This window comes from Corvus brachyrhynchos, unplaced genomic scaffold, assembly GCF_000691975.1.
Source record: "Corvus brachyrhynchos isolate BGI_N302 unplaced genomic scaffold, ASM69197v1 scaffold103, whole genome shotgun sequence".
In the NCBI taxonomy this organism is placed as follows: Eukaryota; Metazoa; Chordata; class Aves; order Passeriformes; family Corvidae; genus Corvus; species Corvus brachyrhynchos.
Genome location: NW_008237436.1, coordinates 4,719,299 through 4,743,512, shown reverse-complemented (window position 1 = coordinate 4,743,512; position 24,214 = coordinate 4,719,299). Strand labels below are relative to the sequence as shown.

General features: G+C 38.3%; 1 long non-coding RNA gene across 10 annotated transcripts in view; it reads right to left on the bottom strand.

The window, feature by feature from the left end:
- LOC108446002 overlaps positions 1–24,208 on the bottom strand; it is a 43,181-nt gene extending 18,973 nt beyond the window's left edge. For 3 of the 10 annotated variants that reach the window (XR_001861105.1, XR_001861100.1, XR_001861109.1), the window contains exons 1-7: positions 19,133–24,208; positions 12,891–13,065; positions 10,975–11,076; positions 10,576–10,642; positions 9,435–9,492; positions 7,433–7,553; positions 4,520–4,663 (exon numbers count right to left, since the gene is read on the bottom strand). This is a non-coding gene — a long non-coding RNA (uncharacterized LOC108446002). Of the gene's footprint in view, positions 1–4,519; positions 4,684–7,432; positions 7,554–8,008; positions 8,104–9,434; positions 9,493–10,575; positions 10,643–10,974; positions 11,077–12,890; positions 13,066–19,132 lie in introns of all 10 variants that reach the window. The other 7 variants (XR_001861101.1, XR_001861104.1, XR_001861102.1 and 4 more) reach the window with 7 other exon arrangements.
- Positions 24,209–24,214: the final 6 nt, after the last annotated feature.

The following is a 24,214-nucleotide window of genomic DNA, read 5'->3' as shown; positions in this document are numbered from 1 at the left end:
CCCGCCCCGGCGGGCTGGAGGCACCGAGGCGATGCCCGGGTCATCCCAATGGAGAAATTTCTGTCCGAGATGGTTCCAGGACAGATCTCACAGAGAACCCCCTAAGGCCACTTGGACGTGCTCACGTGCAACACGGTCCGTGTGTCGGTAACTGGCAAAGCTGAGCACAGCCACGGGTGAAACCACCCTCCCGAGAGAATAGCACTAAAGGATTCCACGGGAAGAGAACGGTACCAGCAGCCGCTGACATCAGTGCACCTTCTACGCTTGCAAGAAACCCGGATTTGTTTGCCAAAACTCAGTCCCTGAGCTTTACCTGAGAGCTGCTCATCTTCATCACGCAGTACAGGAACAGAAAAAACACTCTGAAACAGGTGGGAAAGTGAGAGAGCAGGACTAAAACTGTACATGCTGCAGCAGATACGAGCAGGATTCCAGGATCTCTCCTGGCAAACAGAGGAAGGCTCTTGACAAGCCAAAGACTAGGAACAGAGGAGACTGCAAGAAGAAGTCCGGTGAGGCAGCTTTTACACCTGTAGATGTGGAATACACCAGCTTACCCGCTTCCTGGCCGGCTGTTGTTGCTATGGTCTATTAAAAGCAAACGCAGCTGTACAAGATCACCACCCCCTGCACCTACACACCATTCTCTCAAACACAACAGCCTGGCCAGATCAGTAATTTCTGATGTATTTTCACTTTGCTGCCTCCTTCTTCTCCTTGCCTATACATCAACACCACTTGAAGATTAAACAGTAGAACTGTTACAACTTTATATGTTTTATACCATTTTAGTGAGACACCCTTAAGTGACCTGAGATGACTCGGTCTGGGTGTGCTAGAACTGCAAACAGGATTGAAACAGTAGCTTTTACTGCCTCCCAGCATTTCCTGTGGAAATTGTGATCAATTCTGTTAGCAGTTGCACATAGTTTTCATTAATGTGCCCAGTCTTGCTGCCAAAGGATGAGACAGACAAGCTCCTCATCAGTGAAAATAGTTAGGTGAGCAGTGACAATCTCCTCCCAAAAATGAGCAGGGACATGAACAGAAAAAGTTGCACCCAATGTACAGCCACGAGTAGTGTTAAGTGAAAAATTTATATTAAAGAGTGGTCTTACTGTAAATGAGTCTGTTCACTTTGGCATAAACTCCTCCACTACACACTATGCATGACAGAACAGGACCATTATTTAAAAGCCAAAATACCTGACTTGTGATATGTTTTATCTATCCTGTCACAGGAATCTGTCTTATTCCTATCAAAACCACAGCCCTGTCATCTAGAGAACAAAAATTCTGGAGCCATACACATACTTCCAATACACAAATCAATGCAGGCTTTCATGGCCCATGAAAAAAGCCCAAATGTCCTAAAGATTCAAAACAATATCAGAAACATTTTACTTCATATGCTTTTCAAAGCCTTTCCTCTCATTGCTGTGAGTGCACATATCTCTCCCTATTACAGATACTAAAGAACCTGCTCCTAGCAACACTCTGATGTGAAGCTTCTGAAATGTAAGTGATAGTTTGTGTGACTTTATCAATAGGCAAACCTGGTTTGTCTTTCATGTTCTTATTAAACAACAAAAAATTGAATGAGTAAGAAAGCCAAACTTCAAGGAGAGCTAAGGTAACCAGGGGCCAACTGGTTCAGTCTAACACTAATTAGTGTTTTCACAATGTGGAGAGCATTAGAACTGTGCTATCAACTTCCCAAATAAAACAATTGCTGAATCTGTCTGAATACATTAAAAAATACACAGGTGGCAATATAAATCAGATGCTTCTATAGTATCTCATCAAATAGTCCAGAAATTAATACGAGACTGTACCATGTTGGTTTAAAAAAAAAAAAAAAGGCAACTAAAAATCATTATTTCTCAGTTCCAACTTGGGCTCACAAGACAGATGTAGCTTACAAACTCAGCAAATCAACAGTGTGAAAAAGAGCAATCAGACATTGTAAAATGCAGCTTTTTGAAACGAGGTACATTGAGTAATTGCTAACACACTTGTCCGAAGTGCACAGAACTTCCCAAGGATTCAAACGGATATGAGCATCTTCCACATTTTTATGTGCAATGGTATCAAGTTGCACTGTGGGCTGCAATAGCGAGGGCATGCCTTGAGGCTGGCATGTTCATTTAACATATGAGTCATTCAGTGTGGAAACAACAACAGAAATATCCACAAACCAATGAATTGTGAAAGAACTATAACATTTTCCCCCTCAGGCCTGCACCTACTAAAGTGTCACAAATAAAGTTAATATCACAGAAATGATTCAGCAAAAGAGGAATTAAGCAGTAAATGACAGTCAACTCTTTTACAAGTCAATCACTTAACTGCTTTTATTTGAAACCATACCAGTCAGTATGGTCATCTTAGAAAAGATCAACAGAAAAGGACACTCCAGACTTGACTTTCATAACTACTGCAACTACAGATAAGATACCTCTGCGACATGAAAATTGCAAACTAGGTTTTTCTTTACTGATATCCTACTTCTGAATTTGAGGGAACTTAAAACTAAGAACTTACCACCACTCCCTTAGCCCCCTCTCCCCCTACTCCCCCCCAAAAAGTTGGTTTAAAATATAAAAAGATAAAATAATTAACCAAATACTTGACATGCAATGAACCTGAGTGAAAGATTAGCCTGGAAAAATTAAAAAAAAAAAAAAGTTTTAAGCAGCCTAGCTTCCTTTCCATTAGCTTCTTACTACATTAGCCTACAGAATCACAGCAGCTAAAAAAATCATTTATAAGTACATTGAGCCAGATATCTAAGCTTACATTTATATATCTAATGCGCACATTTTTCCAGTGCAGTTAAGGGGACCTAGTATGCCCCTAAATTTAAGTTGCTGATTTGTGATTTTTATTTTGGCACTGGAATGAGTACATAGTACTTTGAGGGCCAGATTTCATCTCCCTCCCACCTCGAAAGTAAAAATGAAAAACTGAGTGTTACAGAAGGGATATTAAATAATAGTGACTCTTAGTCACCTTCCTTGCCAACCTAATTTCAAATAAGGAGACTGCTTACATTAATCTTTTTAGGTCTAACTTATATCAGCCTTTGGAGTGGGGCCACAGACCTCTCAGGAGCTCACCCACCAGGCACTCTCTGTCCTTCCTCCCCCAGTATCTTAGTGAGGATGCTCTGTTTCAATTACTGCTGCCCTAGGTACCTGTTATGGTGCACGTCTATACTGTGCAATGAAGTCCAGCGCAGCTGGGTTCTGTCAGCTTGGCTACGGAACTCACACCCACAAAAATACACCCCCATTTTCCTGCTTTCACTGTGTGTCCATGGGAAGTATCTGTGTTAGCACAAGGATGTGTCTGAGCTCCTTATCCTTGCCTCTCACCAGGGATAAGGCCTCTGACAGGCACGCTGTTGCCACTCTCAGACATTAACCACCACCCCTCTGACCAACACAGTCTATCCGATTAACGCCTAATCTGCTTGTGAATCAGCTCCGGAGCCACCGCTGCTTTCTGCATGGCATGACAAAATTAAGAGTTCCTGAGGTGTGTCAAAACCCTAATTTCAGTGGAAGTAGCATGGTCTGGAACAGCTATCTCAGCTATGAAACTGGTTCATCAGAAGAATGTGCAGTCTGTGCTGCTCTTCACTACAGGGCATATACACATCCAGCACCTCAAAATACCCTTACCAAGAAGCTTTAAGAACTGCCAGCTGCTACCAGAACAGTTCCACTTCAATATCAACCACCAGTGGAATTCAGAGTAGGAAGAAAAAGAGGCACAAATTCTTTGTTAATTTCAAGAAGTCAGTATATACACATATAAGAATATACCTGGCTTTGGTGAAAATAAGGATTTTTGCTTAGGGAATTGTTGGCCTAAGTTACTTCAAATAGTAAATTTAAAGGAGCTTCTTCTACTATACTACAGTTACAGTAGAACTTTCACTGGTGTTTTTACTTGCACTTTCTAATTGTGTACATTATATGGTGTGAAACTTCCAACAAAGTAGTACCAGTACAGGAACTTAGCATGCTGCCATATTTTTTTAACCAATACAAGGATTAAAAGTTTCCAGCTATGATTAGTTTGTCAGTAATTATGTGCTTTATATCTCCTGCAAAGCTGGATGCAATGCCTTTTAGAACATTCCCATGTGTAGTGGTGAAATATGCCACGAGAGATTAGTTATACTCTGAGTGAAAAAGAAACTCAAAAATATTCAGTTCTAAATATTCAGAGAAACAGGCTCACAGTGAGCCATAAATGGCCACTAACTCCCTCTCTAAAATAACTTACTTTTCTAAAAAGATGCTTTCACTGTTTTTATATGCAAGAAGTCACTGCTAAGTTGTTGTACACTGCTTCAGAATTTAAAATAATGCATGATATAGAGCAATCCTCCTACTTTTCACATTTTAGAAGAAAATTCCATCAGACAAATCTTCAGAGAGAGACACAAACACATTTTCTTGAGAATTATCACATAGTGTTTAATAAATTACACGCAAACTCTTACCAGAATGCCACTGCTTTTGAAGATGCCACATCCATTGTTATCCTCAAGATATCCATTCTTATTCATCATTAGTACCCTGCCTCCTTTGCACTCAAGCTTCGGAACGGATTTCTGACAAGCAACCCACACCTACCAAAATGGTTTCTAGAAAGCAAATTATATAGCTGTAAGACATGGAAAACAAACCAGCAATTTGTGAACCACTGCAAGTGCAATGCAAACACAGTCAATAGAAAATTCATTCTGAAGTGTTCATCCTATTATGCTGGACACTGATATAACCACAGCTGTAACATTATACTTTTAAATCACTGGTTCACCTATAGAAAAACCACAAGAGCAAAATTCCTTTTTATCCAATGGAATCTCATATATCTCATCTCATTAAGGGTGGTCATTTGCCTACGAATGATTTTTATAAAAGGACAGGATAAAGGAACACTATTCTAAACCATACTTAGGGTCTTCTGAGGACTTACGAAAATTGAAGTTCCATTTATGCTGGATAGAGCAAATATACAGAACAGTGAAAGATCCCCGACCATACAAAAAAACAAGTCTAAACAGGTAAGACAGCACAGGGGAAAAGCCCACACACAGCACAAACAGCAGGACTGCAGTAAATGTAACAGTAGTTCTACTCTGCAGGTGGCTTTTGCTTGCAAACAACATAGAAGGAGGTACAGGGTAAGGAGGGCACATTGGGTGGGAGGAAGCATATGTCGTATGCAGGAACAAAGCAGAAGTGAAGAGGTAGAATGGACAGCAAGAGGTGGAAGAAACAGTCAGTAAGCATAGGACAGAGAACAGATAATTAAAGCTAGTGAATGTTCTCTGAATGGTCAAAGGTCCCTGGGCTTTTGGCTCTTTCTGTTCCTGCAAGTTAGTCTCTGGCAAGGTCCTTTCTTTACTGCTCCCAGGCTTGGAGCAGTATTCTGAGACTTATTTTCAGTTCTTTTCCCCTTTACAATCCCCTCCCCACCTTTTAAGATGGATCAAAGATCTCTCCCTCACTTGTAGCTTTAAAACAGAAATGATCTGAATCTGCTCAACAATATCTGTATAGAACAAGCACATGCAGATCAGCTGTATTTGCAAGTGATCCAAGTTCTGACATTCTGACTTCAGCCTTCCTAATTCTTCCTTAGGTAATGCATACTGGACAGCAGAAAAGTGAGACAAGACACTGATCTATAAAACAGTAGTTGAAAGTTGATAAGAATACGTAAAACATTGTACTCCATGCTGAAGAACAGAGTTGTTAGGAGTTGGGATGGGGACAGCTGCTCTATAGGCTCTGGTGCGTTACAGCGGGGATTACTGTAACAAGCATATATCAAACAGGAGTCCCGTGGAAAGGAAATATATATGGACAGATTTGTGGTAGATGTTTCAAAGGTGTTTATTTCTCCAGCCCCATGGCCGGGATCTGCCGAGGAACTCTCAATCACAGGACCCGAGGGTCCTTGGCCACACTGGGGAACACAAACCAACCAGTGGGAACGAGGCTGAGCAGGGGCAGGGAAGCCCCGTGTCTGTGCCCTCAGGGCCCCTCTCCCAGGGCTCCATGGCAGGGGAGGGACCCCAACACTGGTGCACACAGCCAGATGGATATACTCTAACCTTCACAGTAAACTGTAGTTGTTCTAGTGTTAACTGAATAGATTAGGCTTATATCAGAATGAAAGATGCATTTTCATTGTCAAAACACTCATTGTTTATATACTTTAGCATAAATGAAGACAAGTCAGTGTAAAGAGTGAGTTTGTCTACCAAGGCAAATCAAACCTATGAAATGGAAGTGGTGTAATTTTTTATGGAGCTGTATGGATAAGGGCAAATAAACTAGATTGAAGTCACTTTCATCTGGTGCAAAATCTCCAATAGAAATAGTTTATACAACCACAGCAACTGCAATATAAATAAAAACAATTTCTGGAATTGGGCCAGCCCTCCTAGATTGTTTCCTTCTATGTGGAAATAAGCTACCAAGAGATACAGTTTTATACTGATACAACTCTATTCACACTGGGGAAAGGTGGCTGATACTTCAATTATGCCAGTACAGATAAAGTAGAGAAATGTCTGATAGAAAATTGAGTGTCTCTGATATAGTCCATTTACCTATCACAAGATAGGAACAATATTCCTAGAGCAGGCAACGTTTTAGAGTACTAATTCTTAACTCAAAAAATAATCCCTCCTGTGTCATTCCCAGAACATCACCAACTTTTGAAATGCTAATGGAATTACTAGAGACAAACCAGACTTTGAATTTCTGCCAGATTCTGTCAGGAGTTCATCTGACAAAAGTTTTCTCTGTGACACTCAGGTGTCACTACTCTTTTCACACCACCTTTTCTTTTAAAATGAACTATATTTTTTTTAGCAACAATGTTGTGGTAATTTTGAATCTTTGTAAAAACACTGGTAAAAGGAAAGTGTGTGTCTTGGCTTGAAAAATACACATAAAAGCAATTATTCCTCCTCTGCCAGACTGCAGCTTTGCAATTACCTGTGACTTGTCAATGACAATAACAGGCAAGCAGTTATCCAGCAAAATCCCTTTAGTTCAGCTGCACAATAGTACTTCCACACTACCTGTATATGGGGAATTATAAGAGAGAAGTAAATTGTGAGCTGTAAAACCTGCCTGCAGAGGCACATGGCAGCACAAAGGAGCACATGGCAGCACACAGAGAGGCTTGTCTGCACCAGACCCTGGGGAGAGGAGGTGTCACACGGCAGAGCCCTACGGAGAGGAGCCTGCCGGGATCTGACTGACAGGTGAACAGCGAGTGATCATCCCACAGAAGGACATTGAGAAAGTGTGCTGCTGATGTGGCAACGTGGGATAGGTCACGCCATATATAGAAATACTGTGCCTTAGAAAAGTGTATAAAACCAACTCACTGCTTTGAATAAACGATTCAGATCCCCTGCCGGTCTGGGAATTCATTCATTCCGTCATTCAATCGCCGACACCTGTACTTTACTTGGTTGTTTGAAACAGCATCTCCCAATTCCAGCTGTGCTGTTAAAAAACAAAACAAACAACTTTTTTGCTTCTAAAGTAAAAAACTTTAGTTATTTATCAAAGTGTTCTTTAAAGGAGAAAACAAATGAAAAAAAATGGTTTTAACCACTGTGTTATCTCTGGGACCCTATGAATGGTAACTCCCAGACAACTGAGTTGACACACCAGAATCACCTGATAAAACAAGAACACATTTTCCTTTTTACTTGTGACTTCTTTACAACAGCTTCCAAAACAGACTCAAGAGAAATACATACATGCATTGTTTTTGTCTCCCAATCTCTGTCTCCCCCTAAAATGAGACCTCTACTCTCAGGAATCTTTGGAGAAAGTGAAATATCTACAATTGTAACTTAGTTATTAAAGGTGAACTGTATGGAATAAGAAGTCCAGTGACCATAACCTAGCATATGTACTGATAGATATATTAGTTATTAAAAAAAAATATTTACTTTTTATAGCATAAGTGTTCTCATCTTAGGGATGGATCTGTGTTGAAAATTGAAGCACTTAAAAGCTGGGGGTTTTTGTTTGCTAGTTGATCAACCTCAGTAAGAAGAAAAAAAATTAAAAATAGAAATCAATACTACAATTCTTGTACAGCATCCTATCATAAATTAATGTGAAGGGCATACTTATATAGAAAATCTTGTTAAACAAACATTTAACAATGATATCTCTGTTTAGAGAAATTCTCATTGCAAATCGTTAACAGAGCACTTTAAAGACCTGCCAGAAAATGTAGTCTATTATATACAGAAATTATCATTTCTCAATACTATGAAATTCTGTAAAAAATTTAATTAATCTAAAATATTTTTAACTTACAGAAAGCATCTCGAAGGATGCAATACTTCTACTCCTTATAAATCAATTTCACTCCTCTTTCTGATGGAAATTACCACACAATTACCATTCCACAGCACAATAATGAAGTTAATCTTCAAGGCACTACATGAACTTCATCACCTCTGCTTGGTGAGAATGTCAGGAATGAGATATCCTCTCTTGGAAGACCCTGGAACTCCCATAGCTCTATTGCAGATACAGCAAAAGAGTCTCCTCCTTCAAAAATATAACCAACCAGTGCAAAATGACAACATCAAAAGAGTGGGATCCATGAGGACAGCATTTAAGCTTGGAAGCTCATGACCAGGATAACAAATTCTTGGGCCTGCTTTCAAAAGAACGTCATGATGCTGGGACCCAAAACCAACATAGCACATTGGGTGGTATCCAGTGCTGCCACTGTTGTTAAGCCCTGAGGTAAGCTACACATCAGCTCCCACATGAGCCCTCTCTTAGACATTCTTGGAACACAAGTCCCAAGAACAAGTTAAGATGCATCTTTCTGAGGGGGCAGGAAGCTAATTGTGTTCCAAAGAACAGTGGAACAAAGATATTTCATAAAATTAATATGTCAGTGGGCTACCCACAGAGAGAGGTACGTGCACAGCTTATGTATTGCTCAGATACTTCTGTTTTAAAGTGCTAACAGCACAAACTTACCTACAGTGGTATGAACTGTCTCTTAAAATATGCCACTTCTCTAAGATTGAATGTACTGTGTACTACATAATTTTTTTTTTTTTAATTATAAAGGACCTTTAGTAACTGTTGCTCAGATTTTCTACAACTTTACAAATTCAATTTTCCCCCAGTTGTTTTAGTATATCCTGTAGCAAGAACTACAGGGATTACTCATTTCTATAGGGGAGAAAAAACCCAAACACTGTATTCTTCACCACTTAGGAACACACAATTTATTACAAGCATGTTATACTCCTACTTACTTAAATTAATTAGAAAGCTACTACAAAACCACTTGTATTTTAGTAAGTTTTTTTTACCAATTGCTTGGCAGGAATAGGTGCTTACTTTCTTAAATCAGATGATCTATTTCAGATGCAGCTGTTTCTCTCACATTCTCTATTGCCTATAGAAGTGAACATAGAAAACCCTAAATGTATCTCATTGATGTTAACAGTCCATTGAAGTTATAAATCTTAAAAGGTAATACATGTACTTCTTTGATTTGCTGTAATCTTTTATCTTAAAATACTCTCAATTTTTATTCTTGATCTTGATCTCAAAATACTGATCCTTTTATATCATCTTTCTGGTTTTGAAGGTGGCAAGGAAGTAAGTCTATAGTTGAACTTGGTTAAGTCTTGAATACACAAATCTGTAATGTTTTCTCTTTGAAACACTACAACAGAAGAGAAACTTTTTGTTTTTTAACAAGGAAAATTTATTGCTTTTTTTCTAACAATTACAATACCATTTTCCACTTTTTCCTCCCCATGCCCCCAAAAAAGCAGAGTGGAAGAGGACGCTGGATGATAAACTAGGACAAGTTACTGGAGATGGCCATAACAGTTCCTGCTGCCATTGCACACTGTTCCTCTCCAAGCTTCCTGCCTCCAGTACTGAGGTAGCAGTACCTGCTACACCACTGTACTTTCCAAGAGCAGAAATGAAGTATAGCAGCACCAGCTCTGGGTGACTTTAAGGCTCTCTGTTACAAACTATACTGAGCTGTCACAACATAAACTGGGGCACCCTATCCCCAGAGAAAGTGAGGACCAGCTGAAGCAGGAAACAAACCAAGTTAATCCCATGATCTGAACAGAGCACCTATCACTTATCTAATACGGAAGCTGTTACTTCTAAATTATACATTCAATACCAAAAGACATCTCTGCCTTTGCAAAATGGAAACCGCAATAGCTGGACCAGCTACACACAGGTACATGTTGGAAAATGGGATTAGAAATACACATTCATGGTCTGTGTCAGTATAAAAGTCCTCTTTAGAAACAGTACTGCTGAAATGTTAGATAATTATATAAGGCTCAAACTGCAACTAAAAAATCCTCTCACAAATATAGGCATGTCTATTTTAAATTAAATGTTAAGTGGAAAATATTTATAGTATAAGTTGCACACTTTGCTACTTAATTATCATAATTTTAAAAAGAAGAAACCTTTCATTTCCTCCTCCAAAGAAGTTATTTACCTGATCTGTAGCTTGGGAGTCCCCAGTAGTCAGTTCTAAGACTCTCATCCCACTGAATGTCAAGGACCTAGCATTTCAAGGATGGGATTTCAACATCAGTTATTGACAACTTAACTTTGTCTCACCAAAGATAAACCGACCTTTATTCCCACTCAGGTCAGCACATTGATTTCACAGAAAACACATTTAGAAAGCAGAGCTGAATGCTTTCAGAAATTCCACCCATGAGATAAAAAGGGGAAAAAAAACCCCAACCAGCAAAAAGGAACTGATATAAAATGTTTGAGACTTATTGATGCATGATGAATCAAGTATTTTTGTATATTTGTGTGCAAAGTAACAAGTAACTGAAATGACTGTTAAGTGCTTGCTGGAATTATATCATCTCAAATACCTTACCTTCTTACTCTTCAGATACAGGACTCTGTTCTCTGACAAAAACCCAGTTTTATCCTTGTACCGGCAGTTGTGCCAGGAAAATAATAGATCTGCTGAAAGAGTCTGGAAAAAAAAAAAACCCACTTGCTGCTCTCAATATCCGTATTATAGACGCCATAAGCATTATTATTAATAATACTGAACTTGGTTTCAGTTTTACTCTTGTCCTACTTTGGGTTCAATGGAACTGTGTTCCCTTAAAGTTTGACTTCATGTGCAGCCAGAATGGATTCTGACCAAGAGGAAAATCTAATAAGATTAAGAATAAATATTGTTCTTCAACTACATTAAAAATAAATTTGGATACACCAAAGCCCTCAGTTCGTATAATTCTGTAGCATTTTTAAAAAACCATTTTAAAATTGTATCTGGTGAACACTATTCATAGTATTCATACTGCAAAATAGAACCAGAAAATATAAGCATTATCTCCAGAATGAATTCTGTTTTGTGATGATTTTATTGACATGCATTTCCATTTTTAGAAGTTCACTGAAGCAACAGCCTCCTTTCCACTACTGCTGTTCCTGTTTGGTGTACACTAACAGTTCAAAAGCTTTTCTTAACTAGTTTCTGATTTCTAATTATCCATTACATTTAGAAACCATTTATTTAAAACAATATCTTCACGTTTCCTACAAGTATGAGGGGACTAAACTAAAGGCTTACACTTAAAAAAATGATGCTCTTTCTATGTCACCAAAGTTCTCAGCATCAGTACTCTATGAGGAAGGCACTGATAAGAAGTCAAAAGTGCATGAAAACACGCAGAAGAGGAGCCTCTGTTTCCAGACCCAAAAGATACCATAGTAATATATTTGAGAAATCAAGTACATTCAATTCTGCAGGATTTTTAGCAAGACTAATTATATTGTTAAGCCTTCTCAGACCATATATGCATCTATAAAGATGCAAGCAATCCAGTAATTTAGCTCGTAATTTGTCTAACAAAGTAGACAGGTATCATTAAAAGAGTCTTGATTGGTGTACCACTGAAAAGGCTGACAAACTGTACTCTGCCTGATAAGAAGCATTTGTCTGTCTGGGCTTTTTTTTCCGAATTACCATCTATTTGGCTGCTGGCTGAAACACCAAACCCACTGCCAGTTGGAGAATCCCCCCGGTTTGCAATGAGAACACAAGAAATTCAAGTACCTGTTTAAATGTTCACAATCATTTTATTAATCTACCACTAGTAAGTCTTATTGAATGTACATTGCATACAGTTTCCATACAGATTATGACTAGAAACCAACTTGTGCTTCAAAGTCATTAATAAGTTACAAAAATAATTGGATGTCTTGAAAAAAATTAACGCTACTTACAGAAACCATTCATCTGAAATTAAATCCTGATCCAGTGTTACAATGCCAAGATTCAAGGACACATTTAAGAAAAAATAAAATAAAATAAGATTGGCAGAAAATTCCAAAGCCGATTTTTTTTAACTATAAAATTTTCCAAGTTGTGAAAACCTGACTGCGGCTTCCTTTTTATTTCCTCTGAATGACTTGAGATTTAATAACTAACATTTTGATGCAAAACAACAACTCTGGCTCAGCAAAATATTGAATTTATATAATAAACACATACAAAAATTCTGAAAAAGCACACAGCAAAAGGGAATTGTGTCACTAAGATCATAACCTACATCAACAGCTACTCCAGAGATAACAAATGGTGCTAGAATTACTTTCCAGACAATTTCCCTCCACTCATCTCGTAAGTATGTGTGCTCCTACACGTGCCTTTTAATTTCAACATACTTCATATGTCAAATGACCAACACAAAGGTCTGACAGGACACAGCATATATGCTAATTTAAAAGAAATGCCATCGTAACAAACCCAAGTAAGTATAATTTAAGAAAACTTACCTGGACTTGAAAAAACACCTCTGAGTTGCATCGGTGCTAATTCCCAAATGAAGACTCTTCCTTGCAAATAAGTGAGCTTTCTTCAGATCATTATTCTGTGGCACAGGCTCCTCCAAATGGCAGAATGAACGTATTGCCATTATTGAAAATTTACAGGTCATCTGAAGAAATTGAACTGGAAGCAAGAAATACAGCAACTTTATTTTGTGTAAAGTTACTGAAAATATTTTACTTAGCTTTCAAGAACTTGTTACTTATCAATAACATTTAAAACACATAAAGGATATATATATATATGCAGTGACTGATAAAGTATAAATGAATTCATTAAACCAGATGGACAGTTCATCTGAGCAGAAGATAAGAACTTCCATTTAGTGCTACTGCAGAGCACCATTTCAGTACATTTTAGGGCTGTTTCTTATATAGTATATATTTCCTCTCTGCAAAGAAACTTTCATCTGGGTATCTTTAACGATACAGGTATTTTTGCAGAACATTAGCTTGTAATATAGAATTATCTTCAAGTAGTTCAAGTTACTCCTTCCAGCATGAATTATTTTGTAGCTACAAACACCAAATGTCATCTACCACCATCATGCTAATACAGACAGCTTTAGAAGACTGCCCTCAAGTTTCTCACAACTTTCTCTGATTTTACGGAATGTATGCAGTATTTTACTTGGGATGCTTATTTGAGGGCAAGATGAGTCACAGATTCTAAAGGCATAATCTGATGAGCATCTATTCTGGTAAAATGCCAGTTCAAAGAGAGAGGACCCTCCTGCTGCTTGTTCTTGTCCTTGGGTCATGATCCCATCTCCTGGTAGAGCCACCCACTAGACCAGACCGAGGAACTAGCTTGGGTTAGAAATTGCTGCTTGCTACAGACTCCTCTTGAAGTCAGGATCAGTTTTATGATTCAAGTCACTGCATGATGGCACAATTCACTGTGCTAGTACAACAGGAGGGAACGTGAGGGAACAAGACCACACAGCTAATTGCAGCTACAAATGTCAGCACTTAAGAAACTGCTGTTGTCACCTGAGTGTAAATTACAAGGTAAATCACAGCTTTGCCACTGAAAGCAGTAAAGCATACTACTGGACTGCTTTAACTCTCAGTTCCACCACTGCATCACTGGTCATAATCCCCACAATGGCATCAAAAATGACAACTTGAAGAGCCTCACCAAAATTGCCCGGGGCACAATTTCCTGCTAAAGGCCATATACTGCAAGTTTCAGGTGGGATGAACTACACAGGGTGTGTGAGTGTATCAATATGTGGGTCCATCCCTCTCCTGTCTACTAACAACAGAAACAACTTAGTCATTGTTTAGACTGCTAAACACAGAACAGATAAATGCAGTTTAACATGTCTGCTTAGGCTAGGCCTGGCCTTTTCTAACTTTCAAATCCACTACCTGCTTTCAAACTTTACCAAAAAGGAGAACTGAAAAGTCATTTGCAGTTTAATAAGAATTCAGAGATTTCAGAAATCCAAGTACTGAGCAGGTAGATATAGAAGACCAACCCACAAACCAACCAAACTGAAGTACGGACTGCAGCCTATGCCTTTGTTATTAGGGAACAAACAAATAAGCAAGAGACACATTACAAGTACCCCAGCTGCAGCTGGTATTTTTCATTACCTCTAAGATACAACTGCATAGAAAGCTCACAGAACTACTTGACTATCCATGCAGAATTCAAATCTACTTAAGTGGCATTAAAATATGAGTCCTTGGTCTGCAAATTCCAGCTCTGCTCCTTGTGTTCAGTTTAAAAGTACGGAATGTACAACACTTGACAGCTTCCGGTCTTCTGGCACAGCATCTCATCCTAACGAGATGCATTCTTCTTAGCAGATCAGCCACTTCATCCTTTAGAACCACTAAATGAATGAATAGCATTGAGTCCTTGTGACTTAGGAGTCTTTAGCACTTTATTCTAGCATTCAGTCTTTTGCTTCTCTAATCCCATAATCACATAACATCCAATCAACATTATTTGAAAAGAATAAAATGCCCACAACATCCTTGTGGTGAAGAGTAGCATAAAGAAATAACTCCACTCCTTCCCAGCACCTCTTACTCCTTCTAATTGCTTTCCATACTCCCGAAAAACCCAAGAGACCTGCCAGGGCCTTAACACATTACTTGTGATGTTACCATCCTCCTTATATTTTTAAATAAAAGCATACAACCAAATGTTTCCCTGAAATGCACTCCTACCAATAAGATATGACAACAACTATAGCCTGTTACTGAGATTAATTCAAATATTGGGAGGGTTAAAATGTTACATAAAAACATTTCTAATTGCATGCATGTTAAAATGATTGGTCTTTTACAGGCAGTCATTTGGAGATTTCCTCTCTTATCACCAGCTTCTCACTTATAAGTAAGTAATTAACAATACTAAATGAGAACAGTTATAGAAGTATCAATGGGTACAAATTTTATCCAAACACAGAAAGAAAATTCATATGATTCCCCTGCATGAGGAGGACCACACTAATGTTTACTAAACTCAACCAGCTGTGTTTCAACATTTACATATATTCAGAACCCACATAGTATATTCTAACAGTGGGGGCTTTGTTGGGGTGGCAGTGGGTCTGGGATTTTTTTAAAATACAAGAATGCCCTCTCACATTCTGAGTCCTTGCTTTGCAAAGTTTTTAGGACCTCAAGCCTTTCTTAGGCTGCTAACCTGCACCGATGCCTTTGCTACCGTAGTCTCAGTAGTAGAGGTTCCTGAATTAGGCAGAGTAAGCTTAAATCCATTCACACACCTCAATTGCACATAAAGCATCAAATTTTCAGGCACTCTGTTCTGGACTAATTCTAGAATAAGGCAACTGTACGCCAGGAAGGAATTCCTATACAAGGAATTCAATCTGACATAAAACTGTATACAAGGAATTTGAAGCAACACACAAAAAAAGGCATGGGTGTATTTCTCTTACTATTTTAAATCTTAAACTTGGGTCAAATTTGCAACTCCATGCTACAACGTGATCCAATTAGGTAAAATAACGGCAGTAACTTACTAGAGTTTAGCTTATCCAACTAATGGATTTTTTTATAAATGAAGTGTCTGTTTGCATAATACAAGTGTGATAATCAAAAAATCATTCCAGTTGGAACAGACCTCAGAGATCATCTAGTTCAATCTCTGCTCAAAGCAGCATTAATATGTGAATACTCATTAATGGTACAAGTTGTACTCTTAACCTTGCAGACCACTAATCGCATGTAATCCTTAATCAAATGCACTCAACTGCCTTTGATAGGATTACTTATCTGCAGAAGGGTTTGTGGGACAAGTTACTTGCCACACATTATTCCTAAGCATGGAACATTAGAGTACTTCCCAGCTGTACTGGCAACCAGTACCACACTCGCATTTCACTTTAAATGTCTTTTAATCAGGTACTGTTATGAGAGCAGTTTTCCAAGGGGACCTGCTGTAAAGAGGTAAATTTTGATAGATGACAAAGGGACAGAGTGAAGTAGGGGGTGATGAACCCCTAAGCGAGGCAGAAGCACAGGGCTGGGTCCTGGTTTCAGGTGTTTCACAGGCTGATGAATATAGGATGGAGGTCCTGCTCTGAGAGATACCTGTAATACCTGTAAACCTAAAAAATACTTATAAAGAGAAATTAACACCACTGGCAGCAACAAGTTTGGAAACCTCTCCTTTACTACTGCCATTTTGTTTTGTTCCTCCAGTTTGCTCTGATAAGGATGTCCATTGTGGATTTAAGTTTACACCTTTATTTCACGCATGAGATATGGTACAGCATTGCTAATTACAAAAAAAATTATTTAAAAACCCTCACTAAAACAATCCACAAGTAATAATAAAAAAAGTTTGAAATGTTTTATAAAACCATGATTACCCAATGGCACAAGCTGGATTACAAAATAAATTTGCCTTATATTAGTTCAGTAATGTCCTCTGTTCTGAAGCATGAAATACAGTAACAGTTTATCTACGCTGTGTGGCAATACATGAACTCTGCCACACAAACTAAATAAAGAAAAGCTCATCTTCAAAACAATTATTTTATTTGAACTTTTAATACCTGCTATTTTAAGTAGATTCAAATATTAATACTGTGGACACTACTGTAAACAATATAGACACTGTTCAAGTGGTAACAACAGCAACAAGAAATAAATAGCAGCAGGATATGTAGAAAAAGAGAAATTTACTTTAGCAGCCTTGTTAACCTTGGTCTTAGGACTATCCAAAAGTCATTTATTTTAAAACACTGGATTCTGGGGTATTTTTAAATACACTGAAAACCTTTAAAATTCTACAGTTCCAGACACTATTTACATGCCTTCCTCAAGCATTCTTTAATAGCCACTGCTGTTTGCTAGGTTGCATAGAGGGCCTGTCCCTATTTGACCTCATTCACTTAAACTACAGGATACTCCAACAATTTTCTCTTAAATATCCACAAAAAGAGTTGAATTTGCCACCAGTGTTTAAGTGGCAGAAGTTAGGTCACAGGATGGTGCACATGCATCAATCACACAATCATGAAAGAGGGATATGGCTGAAAGATGCACGTAGGAAGCATAAAGAGACAGCAATCAAGCCAGCAATCCTAAAGCCAAAAATGAGAGGTCAGTCAGATTCTCAAACTGACAGAGCATCTTCACCAGCAAATTTCTACCTTAGATATCTTTATTTTATACTTGTGTTAAGATATTTCAATATTTTTTCTGATTAATAAAGGTGAGTAATTGATTCTACTAAATATTTAAGTTCCCTTTTAACAATAAACTGTTGCTCTGGTGTTTTAGAAAAAAAAAATTTGCTAAAGAATAGTTGTTTGTGACAAAACTAACTGTATTTCCATGTTTGCAACTTTTTATAGGAGTGTACTGCTTGGCAATCTAGTTGAGAAAGGAAGTTCAACACCTGACTACGAAGCAACAAGTCCTGGCACCATCTGAGGGAAGAGCGAACAAATTGCAAGGAGATGCTCTGTGGTACGTTGCCAACACAGGTATGCCCACACCTTGCTAGGTGCTGCTGCCATGTAAAAAGCAGATAATTGGTTTTGAGTTTTGGCCAAGGTGCAAAACTACTTTACTGAAAACCTTAACTAGAAAACAAGCAGCCAAAAAAACCAAAAAAACAAAAAAAGAGAAAGAGAAAAAGAGTCGTGTCAATAATACCGTATTGTGTACAGAGAATGACATCAGCACACCTCAAAACTTCTGCATTAGCACACCACAGGTTATATAAAAATTACCTGTGTGGCTAGTTAATAACATTTCAGATCTAAGGAAAAAGCACTATCAGGCTGAAAAGGACAATTACAGCCATTCCCTTCTGTTCTAAAGGCAAAGGTAGAAATGACGCTTTACATAGAACAAGTACTGAACACTACCATAGCTTTGGAACATATTATCACTACTTTTAAAGTATAAAGGAAGGTTGAGGGATTGACAGGGAAGAGAACATACAATTAGATGCACTTAACAGGCCAATGGGTTGCACCACTTGAGAATGAGAGGGGGGCTAAGTTTACATTAGCAAACCAGAACTCAGCAATATTTTGTCTCAGCTAGAAGTTGAACTATTGGTATTTTAGGCTTGAGGGGAAAAAGGTAATTTTTTTTTTTCCACCACCACGATCCCACTCATCCACTCCCCACACCCCCTGCCAAGACAGGATCCAAGAATTACAGAAAAATGCTCTAAAAACAGTTTGGGGATTAAAAAAAATTACTTAGAAAAAGGTAGTGGTCTCTAGGCAGAAAATGTCTCCTTTCTGAGGGTGAAGAACCACATGCATTCTTACAGGAACCAGCATAGCAAAACTCAATCATTATGTGGTGTTTCAGCACCACCAGCAAATAAAAACTGTCATATAAAAATATCTGTGTCCTACACCTTAATGAAGATACGTTATTTTATTTCATTAGCACTACCTAAGGAATGACTTCATATACAAATACATTTTTCAGACACTAAAAAAAAAACCCCAAAACCACCAAGGGATAATTCAGAAAGAGGAAAGATTTTGCAAAGGCTTTAAGTTCACACAGAATTAGTCCTACCAACTTTAACAAACTATTTAGACTCATGCAACTCTGTGAGAAATCAGGGAAATATGCAATATGCTGGCAATTCCAGAAAGAGGAGACAGGACAGGCATTTTAAAATCTTCAGAATAAGCATCAGTCTTTCTTTGCATTTACACAGCACTTACCAGAAAGAGATGGCAGAAGCTGGAGCCTCTGTTCATGCGTAGTGTAAAGCAGCTGTAACAATGCCAGCCTCCTTACATAGGATGTTTCACCAAATGGGATTGCAGAAAGCAAAAAACTCCAAGACTAAATAAGAGAAGAACCACAAGATAATGGTGATAAAATGTAGCTCAAGTGCTTCAAGTACCAGAGGGAAAAGTCTCTAATGGACAGGTAATGTTACATCAGTGTAAGTTTAAATAGATAAGTAAGAATGGATAATCTGTCACTTTTAAACTTCACAAAATGGATCATTGCTCTTTTTTCCTGTCTCGGTATGGACTGACATCTTACAAACTTAGTAGAATGAGTCTACTTGAAAAGACTCCTTCCTTTTGAAAGTACTGGAATATGTGAAGAAATATCTTGAAGCACATTATGGAGTGTGCTTAAAATTAAAAAGAACTGGCCAATTTCTTGGACACTGAGTGCGTTACTTAATACTCTTTGCTCTGCTAACATAGGAACCAGGTTTTGCAAGCAAGATATTTGGAATTTTTTTCCCAAGATTCACAAGGGTTCAACTTTAACTAATATGTTTGATTACCACTTCTTTTTTCAAGAAAACAAAACAGACTTCAAAGTTACTTTGAAAACAAAACAAAACAATTGAGATTCTTTTTCTAAGTGTCATTATATCAATTATTTTTTACCTGTGTAGATACAATTTGGTATTAATTTCCCTTTTATTAAATACCCACAAAAGAGTGATAGCACCTTTTACACCATCCCAGTTTTCCTAAGGCCTGTAAAACACTATCTTCAGCGGCTATTGCTGAAAATCAAAATGAATGAAATCTTTCTGATAACACATCTTTGAATTCTGCCATAAGTCAATCAGTTAAACCTAAAACCACCTTAGAAATCCCAGACTTTCGCAGAGAGGAAGAGAAAACCAGTTTAAGAGCCAAACAAAAAGGACAGTCAAATATAACCTACCTTAACAGGGCAACACCAATTAATGTATGAAACCAGAAATCAACATATCACATCTGGGAAAATACTATTTGTTCACTTAATTTCAAAACACTCGGCTTGCTGTAATCCTTCTTACTTTGTAAATCTTTGAACCAATGCAACTGCAAACTTTCACATCAGTTTTTCAAGTCCTTAACATCAAGCTAGCCAATATTTTTGCCACTACAGAGACATGAATTTTGTTTGGCTGTTGTTATATTACCTCATGCTGAGTCCCATCCAAATCCTTCCATCAACATTAAGCTGTGTTTTCTATTTTTGCTGACTTTCACTAGAGTAGCAATGCAACACCACAACACCACACGAGCATAACCTAACTACTGGAAGAATCCTAAGGACACAAATGCACAACACAACCACCACAACCATATCAGACACCACCCATCTTTCCATGGGTTTCAGAAGCAACATTTCATCATTTATCTTTTCCCACTAGAAATATTCCTGAAAATAATTCATTTCTGAAAACACAAGGGATACAAAGTTAAGTCTTGGCTACTGTTCCCTACTAGAATGGGGTTCAAAGCCTACAGGCTGTAGGAAATGGAGGCAAAATATCTTTAAGAATAGAAAGAAAATTTTAAAAGTATTTTGGAGGCCAGTTGCAATTCCCAAATGGAAATCTTTGCAGTGATTTCTGAGAGCACTGCATCAGGTCTAAAGTGTTCAGCTTCTCTCTTTCTACAGAGCAAAGAACACACTCCTGTTAAGGATGCTAAAATAAGAGGCACTCATATAGGATCCAAGAAGAAAAAAAGAAGTCTACCTTTACCTGAGAGCAATATATAGATTTCTCCTCTTCTGTCAAGGCTACAGGCACCATAGTAGGGAAAAAATGCAGCATCTCTTTTATTTTTCCCCCCTGTACTTTTGAAAATGAGTCATAAAAATATAAGAGGTTTTTACTCCAGAAAAAAAAGGGTTTAAACAGGCAGCAGTTGACAAAAAAACCTGGCCTCATATTTCAGCTACTGATTTTACGATCTTAGAAAAGATCTCCCTCCCTTTGGTTAAAACACTGCAATACAATAGCCAAAGGATACTACATACACGTATTAAAATCAGTACTGTTACGAATGTGTGGGCTTAAAAATAGTTGAGGAATGCAAGAAAGTTTACAATCACAGTCACCTTGACTACATACACAAAAAAATTATCTAAGTGAGACAATGGCTTTCCTGTGGTCTGTACAAGACCTCCGAAAAACAGAACACGATTAACATATTTAAGAATTAAAAAGAGAAAAAGAGGTACATATATAATTAGTTACTTTATTATTCATACATTCAAATTTAAACTTGCTAAGTGCCATTTTGGAAGTGTTCTGGAAAAAGAAGGAAAGTCAAGCAAAAGTAAAATCCAAGAAACAAAACCTTCAGAGCAAGTTTTCAGCTGGTACCTCCCACTCCATACTCAGTTTCTCAGGGAGCATCATGTAGCAAAAACATGGTTAGAACTAAGCAGCTAGCGGGTGTGTAATTTGAATGTGAAAATATTTTTAGAAGACACACATGAATAGCATATGCTCTCAGCCTGAATACAATTTTCTAAATATATGCCTTGAATATTGCTTCCCCAACATTCTTAAGTATGTTCCAGATAACGGTTTCTTGTACAGATTTGTTACTCTTTGAAAGCAACATATATATCAAGCCTTAAACAACACTCATTTCAAGAGCTCACCTTGGGGTTTGGAGGGACTCTGAGTCTTCACTGTGTCAGTGTAATCACAAAGTTGGCAAATTATGCTTTAACAGAGGGCAACAAGAGGATGATTTGCTGATTCAGGAAGTTAAATCAGACATGGATGTTCAATCACTTGCCTGAACCAAAGGAGCTTCAAAAATTGTATTGTAAAACCCTCCTAATTCTTCCTGTGCTTTGAAAAAAGTTTCAAAAGGTAGATAGAAATCAATAAAACAAGAAATAAGTAATGTGCTCATGCACTGTTACTTAAACCGAAACCAAATCTAGTCAAAGCTACACAACGTGCAAGAGAAAACTTCATTTGCGCAAACAGCAGCCTAACTAGATCCCAAAGTCATTACCAGTCCACATCTGGAACACTCAAATCAATTCCTAGGGACTGTGGAGTTGGCACCATGTAGTAATTATTACTATAGGACAAATGAAGTTCTATGGTATATAATGAGGCGAAAAACTTCAGCTTCGTTTCTTTGCCAAAACACAAATTCTATTCCTCAAGCATATGGAAAAACTCAGGTTCTGGATTCTGTCCTTGGCACAAGCTTTCCTTTAATCAACTTGAATGTCAGGGGAAAAAAAAAAAAAAGATACCAGTAAATCCTACTGTGGTACTTAACAGTATATAGAAAAATACCTGAAATCATAGAATACTTTGGGTTGGAAGGGACTTGTAAAGCTCATCTAGTCCAACCTCAGGTTGCTCAGAGCCCTGACCAAAATGACCTCGAAAGTTTCCATGGACAAGACATCTACCACCTCTCATTGTGAATGTGCAACCTGCCAGTGTTTCACCACCCGCATTGTGAAGTATTTCTTCCTAGACCTGCTGAAATATCTGTCCCCAAATATAAGTTAATTTACCAAAAAAGTTGGGGGCAGGAGGGAGGGAGAGAGGAGACAAAGCAGAGAATGGAGGCATTAGATAGCTTAAAATAATCTTAACTATATTGAGTCGTGAATTCTTACTTACCAGAGAACTGGGATCTAGTACTAGAGCTTTTTCAAAATCACACCATGCTAACAAGCAGAAAAAACATCTACTTAATCCTTCCAGGGCACAAACACACACAAGCAAACACCTCTTACCACATTATCTCTTAGGCTGTATGGACTTGAACAAAAAGTTTTTGGAAGGCCAAAACAAAACGGCAGACCCTAATTACCCCTGGGAAAAGTAAAAACTTACACTACAATGACAAGAAGCTAAAAATTTGTTATTGATATTAATAAACAGAACTTATATCAATTTTCATACATCCAAACACTGTATTTTAATCACGAGTAAGTATTACTAGGGCTAAAGCCACAATACTCTGGGAGTCCCAAGATGCCAGAAGAAAAATCACTGCATACATACAACTACTATAATGAAACTACTACACGATGTCATTTAGTAGATTGCATTATTTGACCAGTTTTAGAAGTTAAACAGAGCCACTGGAAAAGAGATTAAATACATATCAAATGCACTGCACGTATGCAGGAACACCCATCTCAATGACTGTAGAGCAACTGAGATCCTTCTCCTACTCATCATACCCAAAAGCGCTTTACACTCCTGATGAACGTACACAGAAAAAACCATTCTCCACAATGAAAGCACTAATGAAACAAACCCCAAGATCAATCTAAAAAAAATTACTCGTAACAAAATTCTTAGCAAATTTCATTGCAGTATTTCTCCAGTCAGGCAAAAAACTTCCTCCAATAGAACAAAATACCCTCAAACATTAATTCAACCTTCAAAACATTGCTGCACAAATTAAAGGAATAACTACAGCAAAAAATTAGATTACGGATGTTACAACGGTCCCGTTATAATAACAAATCATTTCACAATGCAAATCATACAGTGCTAAACGCTTTCTGAATACGCAACGAGGAGCAGAGTGTCAGGAAAGCAGCGGCAGGCAGTAAGAGAGAAGGTATTTTCTGTGCTATCACTAGAACAATCTCCTGACTCACTCCCTCCTGCAGCCCCGGGGAGCAGGCTGGCTGGGGCCGCACTGACAGCTTTCCTGACGCAAGAGAAGCGCAGCACTGACCTAAATGCCGTGGCTGCTGAGTTCCTTGCAGCTCAGCTCGAGGAAACGGGGCCAGCATGGATTCAAGCGCCAGCCACAAACACTCCAGCTACTGCAGCCCGAGGCTGCTGGTGCAGAGACGCTCGCCGAAACCCCCACAATCACCTCGACCTCTTGAGCCTGAAGCCTCCAAAAACGACTGGGAGGCGAGCTCTAGGCTGAGATTTAGAGCAGAGATTTTCAACAGGGAGCTGCGCATCCCTGCAGCGCTTCGGCGGCAGCAGCAAAACTGGCCACCCCAGGGTCTCGGGCAGAGAGCCACACGCGAGGCACCGA